At 46.0% G+C, this 12,096-nt stretch overlaps 1 long non-coding RNA gene across 1 annotated transcript; it reads right to left on the bottom strand.

Annotated features, from left to right (window-relative positions):
* LOC121553740 lies at positions 1-11,873 on the bottom strand. Its single transcript, XR_005997571.1, has 3 exons — positions 11,568-11,873; positions 10,869-10,974; positions 1-771 (listed from the first exon to the last, which is right to left on the bottom strand). It is a non-coding gene; the product is annotated as an uncharacterized LOC121553740 (long non-coding RNA).
* Between the last annotated feature and the right edge of the window lie 223 nt (positions 11,874-12,096).

Raw genomic sequence — 12,096 nt, 5'->3', positions numbered from 1 at the left:
TAATGTGGGTCTGGAGCTGAACCCCTGAGGTAGAGAACCAGGACATAACACAAATAATGTCACATACACACAAAGGTGATGAGAGAGAAAATGCTGTATTGGTCAGAAAGCAGACTGGGAGCAGGACCTCAGCAGAACCCTGAACGGGAAAGACAGTCACCACTTGGGCCAAATAATTGTCACTGACTGTTGGTGCCATTTTGACAGTCTGTGGTCGGGATTCAAGAAAACTGCACAGCGCAGAAAGCGCACTGAGGATGATTACTTTCTGTGTAGCAGTGACATTGGTTGTGATGCATCAAATTCTGCAATCAAAGGATCAAGGAGGGGAAGTCTTTATCCTGCTACTTTGAATTTAAGAAAATAAACACGAAGCTTTAACTGCAAATCCTATCAAGTGAGTGCTGGTCCTTTAATTTTTATCTGAACAAGTTAAACCATTTGCTAGACCAGCAGGATAAGGAGGAAAGGCAAATCTCGTTTGATGAAAGGAGGAGTCATGAAGGAGATGGAGAGGTGCGTCAAAAACAGTCTATTGGTAAACCAGGTATCAAGTCGCTAATTAGAACCCTAGGACTGATGTTACAACTGTGTTCAATGTGCAACTACACCAGCCCAGTACAGCTTAGCTCAGTTTTTGTTCTGTATTGTGAAACCAAACCCGTTTCTGTTTCTTCCCTCCATTTCGGTGGGGCGCCATCTTCAGTAGGGCTCCAATGACCTCCTCCACTTCAGTATTCTTAACTTTTTTGAAGTTAAGTTGGCACGCTCCTATAGTAACAACATACAGAAGGGGAGTTATAGAGTCAGGATTGTAGGGACAAATGAGAGAAAAGCAACAGAAAATATTATCTTTCTATGACTTTCAGTAAAAAAAAAAGATATAGTGATGTAGCCTATCATTTAAGAAAAGCAATAGGTCAAGATAACTTGGGTTATGTGGATTTCAACGTGGCTATGATGTGGTCAAAGTTACAAAAAGGAGTACTAAAGATTCAGACAGACATAGGGTTGCAAAAAAATGTATTCCCTGGTTTCCCAGAAATCCTGGTTGGAGGGTTCCGGATTTCCTGCTTAATCCCTTCTGACTCTGGGGACCCTCCAACTGGGATTTCGGGAAAACCAGGGAATTTATTGAAAGTTCCCGGAATTTTGTAACCCTGGACAGATATATACACTGAGTGTACAAAACATTATGAACACCTGCTCTTTCCATGACATATACTGACCAGGTGAATCCAGGTGAACGCTATGATCCCTTATTGATGTCACTTGTTAAATCCACTTCAATCAGTGTAGAAGGTGTGGGGAGGGGAGACAGGTTAAAGAAGGATTTTAAAGCCTTGAGACAATTGAGACATGGATTGTGTATGTGTGCCATTCAGAGGGTGAATGGGCAAGACAAAAGATTGAAGTGCCTTTTAACGGGGTATGGTAGTAGGTGCCAGGCGTAGGGCTGTTACGGTTACCGTATTACCGCCATACCGGCGGTCAAATTCCACGTGACCGTTTAGTCACGGTAACTAGGCTTCTCCAAGCTTGGATGCTGCTGATGGTCATTAGTAGCCTAACAAACATGCTAACTGCCTGGTACTCAGCACTCTATTGTCCCTCTAATTACTCTGACATCAATGTAAATGTTTTCAAAAATTTAATCAAACACTTCATGAGAGCCCATGAGCTCATTTTGCGCAACATTTCTATAGGCTATGAATGAGTTTTGATGGCCTCTATTAAAAAGAGGAGGATCCCATCATCTTTCTATAGGCTAGTCCTACTATATTAATCTTTCCTAATATTAAGAGCACATTGCTTTGCTTTACAACAGGAATACTGTCTTTTCAATTCGTACAGGGAGGTGTGCTCTCCACCTCTGCTAGGCAATTAGCAATTATTGTTAGTTCTTCAGTTTCCCCTGGTTCCGCAGCAGCAGCTAATTCCGCTGCTGAAACAAAGACTGTTCTGCCGAGTTGTTCGAGGAAGGAAAGAGAGGGAGGCTCCACACCACTCTCTCACTTGAGTATCTTACCTGGTTATTTACAGATTATCTCATTTTGCTCTTTTGTAGCTTTGTCAACTATGCGTGTGTTTTCTATACCTGTTTGCACCTCCCCCTGTAGGATTTACAGACGGCAACCCTTCTGATTTAGTGTACCCTGTGCGCACAACCCATGTGGAATTCCGGGTCTCTGGCAGCATTTGGAACTGCTGATCTGCGGTCAAGAATGCAGAGTTCATCTCAGCCTATGCTGCCCTTCAGTCCCTTCACTTTTTGGCCCTGACGGAGACATGGATCACCCCAGAGAACACTGCTGGTCTTTCTTCATCTGACTATGTTTTCTCTTATAGTCCGAGAGCATCTAGTTGTTGCGGTGGTGGCACAGGTCTACTCATTTCTCCTAAGTGGAGATTTTCTCTTTTCTCCCTCTCTCACCTGTCCATCTCCTCATTTGAATTCCATGCTGTCACTTGTCCACTCAAGCTTAACATTATTGTCATGTATTGCCCACCAGGTGCCCTTGGAGAGTTCCTCAATGAGCTTGACACCTTAATAAGCTCATTTCCTGACGATGGCTCACCGCTCTTTGTACTTGGCGACTTCAACCTCCTGACGTCTGCCTTCGATTCATTTCTTTCCAACTCTTTCTTTCCCCTCCTTGCCTCTTTTGACCTCACACTTTTGACCTCACCCCCCCCCCCCAGCCTCTGATCACTACTTTGTTTCCTTTTCTGTCTCCCTTTCCTCCAACCCCTACTCAGACAGTCATGCGCCATCGCAATCTTCGCTCTCTCTCACCCAATACTCTCTCCTCTTCTATCATACCATTTCTCCCTTCTGCTAAATCCTTCTCCCTTCTGTCTCCAATTCTGCCTCTTCGACCGTAATCTCCTCCCTTTACGCATCCTATGACTCACACTGTCCCCTTTCCTCCAGGCCGGCTCGGCCCTCCCCTCCACTCCTGCTCCATGGCTGAGTGACTCATTGCGGGCAGCTGAGATAAAATGGTGGAAAACTCAACTTCCGGAGGACCTATCATCCTTGCACTCCCTCCTCTCTACCTTCTCTTCCTCTGTATCCGCTGCTAAAGCCACTTTCTACCACTCTAAAGTTCAAGCTTCTGCCTCTAACCCTAGTAAACTGTTTTCCACCTTCTCCTCCCTCCTTAATCCTCCACCCCCTCCCTTCTCTCTCTCTGCGGACGACTTTGTCATCCACTTTGAAAAAAAGGTTGATGACATCCGCTACTCATTCACTCAGCTTATTGAGTCCACTGGTCTCACTCACACAGAACTACCCTACGCCTTGACCTCTTTCTCCCCTCTCTCTCCAGATGAAATCCTGCAACTAGTGAGGTCTGGCCGCCTGCCCGCTCAACCCATCCCCTCCTGCCTTCTCCAGACTATCTCTGGAGACATTCTCCCATTCCTCACTTCCCTCATCAACACATCCCTGACCACTGGCTGTGTCCCCTCTGACTTCAAAATGGCCAGAGTCGCTCCTCTCCTCAAGAAACCAACACTCGACTCATCTGACGTCAAAAACTACAGACCTGTATCCCTTTCTTTTCTTTCCAAAACACTTAACGTGCTGTCTCTGATCAACTCTCTCGTTATGTCTCTCAGAATGATCTTCTTGACCCTAACCAGTCAGGCTTCAACCGAGACTTCTCTTCTCTGTGTCACGGAGGCTCTCCACCCTGCCAAAGATGAATCTCTCTCCTCGGTTCTCATCCTCCTAGATCTATCCGCTGCCTTTGACACCATGAATCACCAGATCCTCTTCTCCACCCTCTCAGGGCTGGGCATCTCAGGCTATGCACAATCTTGGATTGCATCCTACCTGGCAGGCCACTCCTACCAGGTGACGTGGAGAGGATCTGTGTCTGCACCACTTACTCTCACTACTGGTGTCCCCCAGGGCTCAGTTCTAGGCCCTCTCCTCTTCTCTCTATACACCAAGTCACTTGGCTCCGTCATATCCTCACATGGTCTCTCCTATCATTGCTATGCGGATGACACTCAACTACTTTTCTTCTTCCCCCCCTTCTGACACCCAGGTGGCGACACGCCTGGCAGATATCTCAACTTGGATGTCGGCCCACCACCTCAAGCTCAACCTCGACAAGACGGAACTGCTCTTCCTCCCGGGGAAGGTCTGCCCGCTCAAAGACCTCTCCATCACGGTTTACAACTCCACAGTGTCACTCTACCAGAGTGCAAAAAACCTTGGCGTGACCCTGGACAACACCCTGTTGTTCCCTGCAGGTTCATGCTCTATAACATCCGTAGAGTACGACCCTACCTCACACAGGAAGCGGTGCAGGTCCTAATCCAGGCACTTGTCCTCTCCCATCTGGACTACTGCAACAATTGGCTGGGCTCCCCGTTTGTGCCATCAAACCCCTGCAACTTATCCAGAACGCAGCAGCCCGCCTGGTTTTCAACCTTCCCAAGTTCTCTCAACCTTCCCGCTCCTCCGCACACTCCACTGGCTTCCAGTTGAAGCTCGCATCCACTACAAGATCATGGTGCTTACCTACGGAACAGCAAGAGGAACTGCCCCTCCCTACCTTCAGGCTATGCTCAAACCCTACACCCCAACCCGAGCACTCCGTTCTGCCACCTCAGGGCTCTTGGCCCTCTCACCCCTATGGGAGGGCAGCTCCCACTCAGCCCACTCCAAGCTCTTCTCTGTCCTGGCACACCAATGGTGGAACCAGCTTCCCCCTGAAGCTAGGACAGCAGAGTCTCTGCCCATCTTCCGAAAACATCTGAAACCCTACCTCTTCAAACAGTACCTTAAATAATAATATGAATAATAATCCAGCACTTGCACCACGGGAAAGCATCCTCCATTCGCTCTTTATGTGCATATGTGACATGTATTTTTTCCCCCCCCATGCCCCTGTTCCGAGACAGGTGCATGATAATGGTCCATTCTAAATCAAAACTAATTTCACACATATTATTTAGTATATATAAAGACAACATTAAATTAAGAATAGTTTGATGGTTGAAAATATTAGCGTATCACTTGAGAATGATGTATTATCACTTGTGAATGATGCCCAGCATGTGCAGTAAGGTTACTTTTTCTAATCATAGTCAGACACCTCATGTAGCCTAGCCCATAGGCCTTTGTTTTGATAAGGTTTGCATCACAACTAAAGTGACCAAATAACTTCTTAAAATTAAGCACATTAATCCGCTTTACAACCAGTGTAGAGCCTAACTGGCATACATAGGCGGCACGTGAGTTTCACGTTTTGGGAGGATAATTTTCACCATAAAAATGAACCTTTATAATAAAGCATTACATGCATAATCACATTTGCAGTCACTTTTGAGAACAGTTGATTGATTGCATTTAGGAACATTCGAGCTTATAGCCTACTGCCGTGTGCGCATTGCTGAGCTTATAATGTGAAAAAATAGCCGAATAGTTTCTCAACATTTTAAGCCAAACATTCTGAACTGTTGCATCAGCCTCATTGCTTTTAAAAGTTTTTTTTGATGCTAGTGGTTGTATTAATTTGGGATCTATCGCATCCCACAACTGTCTCAGAGTATGTTTGGAATATTTATTTATTGCACAGAAGGACAAGTTGACCAATAGAATAGCTTAACTTTCTACTATGGGGGATAGTAGCTTGACATAGGCTAGTGCTTTTGCTATTTGTAAGGCCTACTCATCTTGTTGGCTGACGAAAAGTAGGCTAAATGTGGACATTTCTTCTAACATCTTTAATATGCGCCTTGGAATTCAATAAAAGGGACACACACAGTAGTGTCCTCAATGTGTCTCTCTTCACTTGTAGCCTACTTCTTAGCAGAGATGCCTGTGAGAAGGATCCGATCACGTGATGGGCATTGGCTAATAAGAATTGAGATATCTGAGAAAGCCATGTGAGTGAGAGGTGCTTCGGAGCACGGCAGCTGGGAGAAGGAAATTATAATTACTATATTTAGTCCAAGAGCACAGCAGCCATTTTGGCCGCAAAAGGTATGGATTTTTTTAGGGAGCATTACGCCACACAGGGGATGCCGCCAGGAAATTCAAGGCCTCATGAGAATATTATCCAGTGCTTGTCAAATTGTGAATGAGCGACTGATACGTGTGCAGCCTGCACAAGAAACAAATCAGAGCTCAAGCCTTTTCATGCAACTTTTTTAAAATCATCATTAGTCGCATCATGCAGCCTTAGAATGTTTAAAAAAAAAAACATATAGCCCAATGTTTGTATTACAACTAAAGTTGCATAATGAACTCTAAATTAAGCACATAGGAGGACCTGTTTCTTTGTTAACCGCTCAATACAGAACATACACATTTGCACACTTCCTTGGAAATAATTTGGAGAAAATATGCTTTCTATTTTATTCAGCTATGTTCAATTGTATTCTTCCTACTATAAAATAATAAAAAATGCCACGGAATTCTAAGCGAATCTAGTCTGCTAAATGAACTAGTGTAGCCCACAGCCATATTGTCACGCCCTGACATAGAGATCTCTAGTTGGTTTGGTCAGGGTGTGAATATATATGGGTATTATCTAGAATGTGAATATCTATGTGAAATTCTAGAATGTGTATATCTATGTTGGCCGGGTGTGCTCCCAATCAGAGGCAGCTGTCGTTCGTTGTCTCTGATTGGGGATCATACTTAGGTAGCCATTTTGCCTACCTATGTTGTGGGATCTTGTTTCAGTTTGGCTTGTTAGATGTTTAGCCTTTTGAACTTCACGTTCTGTTGGATTTTGTTATTTTGTCGGTGTTTATATAATAAACGACTATGTACGCATACCACGCTGCACCTTGGTCCAATCCTTTATACAACGAACGTGACAGAAGATCCCACCACCAACGGACCAAGCAGCGTGAACAGGAAGAGCAAACAACATGGACATGGGAGGATATTTTGGACGGTAAGGGATCCTGGACTTCGGAAGAGATCCAGGCAGGTATGGATCGCCTTCCTTGGGAGCACACGGAGACAGCGAGGGAGAAAAAACGGTGACTCAAAAGGTCCCGATCACTAAGGAAGCCCGACAGGGGTGGTGGGCGAAGCAGCAGGAGGCCCTGAAAGACCTGCAGCTCAGCACTCTGCGAGAGTTGACCACCACCTTACGGGGACTGATAGAGAAGAGCGAGCAGGAGCTCTCCCTTCAGAAGGAGGCACTGCAGGAGGCCCACAGGGAGAAGGAGTAAGTGGATGCACGGAGAGACATGGCTAGGCAACAGGAGGAGCTGAGAGAGGAATTAACCCTAGAGAAAAGGAGAACGCAGTCCTTAGAGCGAGGCTGGCGGAGCCAGGTTTCAGAGTAGAGCCAACTCCCCGCACTCGTGTTAAGGAGCGTGGGACCATACAGGCACCCTGTTATGCTGTGATACGCACTGTATCTCCAGTGCGCATTCACAGCCCAGTGCGCTTGGTGCCCGCGCCCCGCTCTTGCCAGGCTAAAATGAGCGTTCAGCCAGGACGGGTTGTTCCTGCTCCTCGCACCAAACCAGTGGTGCGTGTCTCCAGTCCGGTACGGCCCGTACCTGCTCCTCGCACCAAACCAGTGTTGCGTGTCTCATGCCCGGCGCGCCCCGTACCTGCTCCTCGCACCAAACCAGTGGTGCGTGTCTCCAGTCCGGTGCGCCCCATTCCTGCTCCCCGCACCAAACCAGTGGTGCGTGTCCCCAGCCCGGTACGGTCCGTGCCTGCTCCTCGCACCAAACCAGTGGTGCGTGTCACCAGCCCAGTACGGTCCACTCCAGTGCCAGAGCAGTACTCTCCACCGGTGTCCAGTCCAGCTCCGGTCAGCTGCTCCAATCCAGTGCCAGAGCAGTCCGCTCCACCGGTGCCAAGTCCAGCTCCGGTCAGCTGCTCCAGTCCAGAGCCAGAGCAGTCCGCTCCACCGGTGCCTAGTCCGGGTCCGGTTGTCTACTCTCCCACACCAGGGTCCAGACAGGACTTGGTGCATCGCGGGAGGACTGCAGAGCCATAACCAGACGTCAACCCCTCTTCAGGGTCGGGGCCTCCCACACCAGGGTCCAGACAGGGCTTGGTGCATCGTGGGAGGACTAAGAGGGGAAGCATCGCGCCGGGGTCCAGAACGGGGAGCCAGAAAAGGAGAGGACAGTAAGGTTGATGTCGCGCCCGGAGCCGGAGCCGCCACCGAGGCTAAATGCCCACCCGGACCCTCCCTTAAGGAGTCAGATTTTGCGGCCGGAGTCCGCACCTTTGGGGGGGTACTGTCACGCCCTGACATAGAGATCTCTAGTTGGTTTGGTCAGGGTGTGAATATGTATGGGTATTATCTAGAATGTGAATATCTATGTGAAATTCTAGTATGTGTATATCTATGTTGGCCGGGTGTGGTTCCCAATCAGAGGCAGCTGTCGATCGTTGTCTCTGATTGGGGATCATACTTAGGTAGCCATTTTGCCTACCTATGTTGTGGGATCTTGTTTCAGTTTGGCTTGTTAGATGTTTAGCCTTTTGAACTTCACGTTCTGTTGGATTTTGTTATTTTGTCAGTGTTTATATAATAAACGACTATGTACGCATACCACGCTGCACCTTGGTCCAATCCTTTATACAACGAACGTGACACATATGGCATAGCCATATCAGGGCCTAATATAAGGACAACTCAGAGTATGCTATTCTGTTCTTCTGAAATAGACTACATTTTCTTCATATCATGTTTCTTTAGACCTGTCTAAAATAAATGGATTTATTGTGATGTACAGTGCCTTGCAAAAGTGTTCATCCCCCTTGGCATTTTTCCTATTTCGTTGCATTACAACCTGTAATTTCAATGGATTTTTATTTGGATTTCATGTAATGGACATACACAAAATAGTCCAAATTGGTGAAGTGAAATGAAAAAAAAACTTTTTTCAAAACATTCTAAAAAATAAATAACAGAAAAGTGGTGAGTGCATATGTATTCACCCCCTTTGCTATGAAGCCCCTAAATAAGATCTGGTGCAACCAATGACCTTCAGAAGTCACATGATTTGTTAAATAAAGTCCACCTGTGTGCGATCTAAGTGCCACATGATCTGTCACATGAGCTCAGTATATATACACACCGGTTCTGAAAGGCCCCAGAGTCTGCAACACCACTAAGCAAGCGGCACCATGAAGACCAAGGAGCTCTCCAAACAGGTCAGGGACAAAGTTGTGGAGAAGTACAGCTCAGGGTTGGGTTATAAAAAAATATCCGAAACTTTGAACATCCCACAGAGCACCATTAAATCCATTATTAAAAAATGGAAAGAATATGGCACCACAACAAACCTGCCAAGAGAGGGCCACCCACCAAAACTCACGGACCAGGCAAGGAGGGCATTAATCAGAGAGGCAACAAAGAGACCAAAGATAACCCTGAAGGAGCTGCAAAGCTCCACAGCGGAGATTGGAATATCTGTGCATAGGACCACTTTAAGCCGTACACTCCACAGAGCTGGGATTTACGGAAGAGTGGCCAGAAAAAAGCCATTGCTTAAAGAAAAAATAAGCAAACGTTTGGTGTTCGCCAAAAGGCATGTTGGAGACTCCCCAAACATATGGAAGAAGGTACTCTGGTCAGATGAGACTAAAATTGAGCTTTTTGGCCATCAAGGAAAACTTGCCGCAAACCCAACACCTCTCATCATCCCGAGAACACCATCCCCACAGTGAAGCATGGTGGTGGCAGCATCATGCTGTGGGGATGTGTTTCATCGGCAGGGACTGGGAAACTGGTCAGAATTGAAGGAATGATGGATGGCGCTAAATACAGGGAAATTCTTGAGGGAAACCTGTTTCAGTCTTCCAGAGATTTGAGACTGGGACGGAGGTTCTCCTTCCAGCAGGACAATGACCCTAAGCATACTGCTAAAGCAACACTTGAGTGGTTTAAGGGGAAACATTTAAATGTCTTGGAATGGCCTAGTCAAAACCCAGACCTCAATCCAATTGAGAATCTGTGGCATGACTTAAAGATGAATGAACCCATCCAACTTGAAGGAGCTGGAGCAGTTTTGCCTTGAAGAATGGGAAAAAATCCCAGTGACTAGATGTGCCAAGCTTATAGAGAAATACCCCAAGAGACTTGCAGCTGCAATTTCTGCAAAAGGTGGCTCTACAAAGTATTGACTTTGGGGGGGTGAATAGTTATGCACGCTTAAGTTTTCCGTTTTTTTTGTCTTATTGCTTGTTCATTTCACAATAAAAAAATATTTTGCATCTTCAAAGTGGTAGGCATGTTGTGTAAATCAAATGAAACAAACCCCCCAAAAATCAATTTTAATTCCAGGTTGTAAGGCAACAAAATAGGAAAAATGCCAAGGGGGGTGAATACTTTCGCAAGCCACTGTAGGCTATATTAAATGGATTTATTATACTTTTTAAAGTGTAGATGTTCCAAAGTTCTGCATCAGTGGCTTGTAGGCGTGGAAGCCAGGAGATGATAAACATGTTTATGTTAATTAACGTTCAATTACCAGTTATTTGCTTGACAATCACCGGCTGACAAAATTTCATGACCGCCACAGCCCCATCCAGGCGCACCGGTTTCTGTCAAGAACTGCAACGCAGCTGGGTTTTTCACGCTCAACAGTTTCCCTGTGTGTATCAAGAATAGCCCACAACCCAAAGGACATCCAGCCAACTTGACACAACTGTGGGAAGCATATGAGTCAACTTGGCCAGCATCCCTGTGGAAAGCTTTCGACACCTTGTAGAGTCCCTGCCCCGACTAATTGAGGCTGTTCTGTAGGCAAAAGGGTCCACCCCCCTGTGCAACTCAATATTAGTAAGGTGTTCTTAATGTTTTGTACACTCAGTGTAGGTTAGTATTGAATCTACTGGTTATTAACCCGCAACTCACCAGGTCCTGGAAGGACCGCTTCACCCTCCTCCCTCTCAATTTTGCAGAGGACCTTGCGCACCATGGTTTTGAGGTCCCTTCCCCCCAAGGAAGGGAAGTAATGAATCTAAAATGACAGACACAATTGAGTGGCAGTTTTTATTGAATTTTTTATTTTACCCTGATTTTACAAGGTAAGTTGACTGAGCACACTTGATCATTTACAGCAACAACCTGGGGAATAGTTACAGGGGCGAGGAGGGGGTATGAATGAGCCAATTGGAAGCTGGGGATGATTGTCCCCTGTAGCTCAGTTGGTAGAGCATGGCGCTTGCAACGCCAGGGTTGTGGGTTCGTTTCCCACGGGGGGGCCAGTATGAAAATGTATGCACTCACTAACTGTAAGTCGCTCTGGATGAGCGTGTCTGCTAAATGACTAAAATGTAAAAATGTAAATTAGGTGGCCATGATGGTATGAGGGCCAGATTGGGAATTTAGCCAGGACACTGGTGTTAACACCCCTATTCTTACGATAAGTGCCATGGGGTCTTTAGTGACCACAGAGTCAGGACACCCGTTTAATGTCCCATCCGAAAGACGGCACCTGCTCGGGGCTCGCCTCCCTGCCTCACCGGGTTATCCCATCATCCTGAATACTGTGATTTACAACAGATTGTTGTGGGAAGTTCTGGGAACATTTTCAAAGATTAAGATACATACCATCTCTTTCCATCTTGTGGTAGCCTCCTCAAGACTCTTGCAGAGGTCCTCCAACTCCTCCTTGGTCCTACAAGGTCTATGCAGGACTTCGTCTGGCAGGTCCTACGCTCCAGTAGCTGTTGCTGAATTGCCAGGAGTTCCACCTGGTTCTCGATAATTGTTTCCAGCTTCATCAGCACGGCTGTTTGGAATCCTGCAATAGTGTTTTAAGTCGAGTACAAAAGGTATAGTTAATAGTCAAATTCATTTGAATGTTTTTCTATGCTTAGTGAATAATAATCTCACCATAACGTCCTTACACCCTTGTCAAAATACACTAAGAAAGTTGGCTGTGATTATCCAAGTTAAATAGCGTCCATGATACTTTTATGCAGTATGTCTTAACCTAAAAACACCTGGCAACTCTTAAGATTAAAGCTAGAATCCTTAGTTACTACATCCATTTTTGGACTTATAAATTAAGGATGTATACCCATTGATTCTTAAAAGAATACACCTTATAAATGCCTCATGATCTTAGTTCAACTGT

Source organism: Coregonus clupeaformis, chromosome 37 (assembly GCF_020615455.1).
Source record: "Coregonus clupeaformis isolate EN_2021a chromosome 37, ASM2061545v1, whole genome shotgun sequence".
Lineage (NCBI taxonomy): Eukaryota > Metazoa > Chordata > Actinopteri > Salmoniformes > Salmonidae > Coregonus > Coregonus clupeaformis.
Note: the sequence above shows the minus strand (reverse complement) of the source record. Positions and strands in the feature narration are given on the sequence as shown.